Below are 1611 nucleotides of genomic sequence, written 5' to 3' on the forward strand. Positions count from 1 at the left end.
GTAATTACATTGCAGCAACTTTACCCTCAGCAGAGCAGGTTGGTCTCATCCACTTCAACGACCTCACCTCTGTACATCTGCGGCCCTCACATTCAAATAAAATGATCGACCGGGGAATGCACTTTCTGATTTTACCCCATGTGCACTACCCATGGAATGTAGAACAAATAAAGTGTTTTTTTGTGGATTTTAAAACTGAACAGATTTGATTCTTTTCATCTCATTCGAAGACACAAGGGTTTCTTAAGAAAAAAACACAGCAAGGTCAACAGTAATGTCCAACACGTACACAGATACATGCACACGCACACACACACACGCGCGCACGCACACACACACGCACACACTTTCAAAATGGTCTGCATCCATTTGTATTCAAACATGAGATGGAGGAGACCAATAGATCTGTTCTAGCAAATCTGAAGGTTGGGTCCAGGTCAAAACGCTTGCCCTTGTGTGGTTTTGTCACATTGTGTAACGGAGCCACAGCTGCATGATTGCAGATTTTAATGAAAAAATGGGGGCCCGCCACATCCAGGTAGACCACAGGAGGTTGCCTTTGCCGTGCTTTGTTATATCCCACAATGAGAGCCACACACACACACACACAAACACACGCTCGCGCACGCTTAATCAGACAATTATTTCAATTTTTATTTATCACGCACGTATAAAGACCTATCATGAATGTAAATGTGCATTGCACATATACAGTCTGGTTCAGCATAGCCTTGTCACATTTGTCGCAAAGATTATAGTTGTAAAACTTCTCTCATGTACTGTATATAAAAGGGACATTTATGTTAAATCATCTGTGCAGGAGGTTTCCACTGAAATGTATATTAATTCAAGTTTATCAATGCCCATGGTTGCTTCCTGAAAACATATTCTTGTAATTCAAGCTTTAGAAGATGAAATACATTCACTTTACAGGAAAGAAAAAAAAAGAGTGCAAAAAAGACATCATATTTTCTCCTTGCATATTTATTTGAAAGGCATCAAATATTTTTGATCGTGACCACACAGCGCTTCCCTATAATGGTCAACATTGCAATTTCAATAAATTACATGAGAGTGAATACCTTTAAAAAATTAAAAGCTATTTATTCCAGTCATGTTCAGGCTACTGAGAGTTTTCCCCAAAAATAAATAAAATATTGCCAATAATGCTGAATTATTTATTACTCTTAGTTTGACAAGCATTTCAGCATGCTAATAGAAATCAATGACCAATGAAGGGTCAAGACTATGCAGTGTCACATTTTTCATCTATCATCCTGTATTTCTTTGTATTGTATATGATTTTTTTTCACAGAGATATCCCAATGATGTGACAAATGAGTTACCAAGAATGCACCACTCTATTAGCTACGACTTCATACAGAACTTAAACTTTATTCACAGGCAAGACTGAAAAGGGTACATTGAGCAAAGGTCAAAAGCATCACTTACGGCAGGAGAAGGAGCGGCAAACCATCTCCACAGTATGACCTGTTCCTTATTCCCTATCAATTATTGACATGCAGTTGTCTGCTGTGAAGGCAGCCATACTTTCCGTTGATGTGTTCAATGAATATTTCAGCTAACAAACAGGCCACCTGACACTGTGCA

Source organism: Hippocampus guttulatus, chromosome 3, assembly GCF_054856545.1.
Source record: "Hippocampus guttulatus isolate MCC_2025c chromosome 3, RoL_Hgut_1.0, whole genome shotgun sequence".
Classification (NCBI taxonomy): domain Eukaryota; kingdom Metazoa; phylum Chordata; class Actinopteri; order Syngnathiformes; family Syngnathidae; genus Hippocampus; species Hippocampus guttulatus.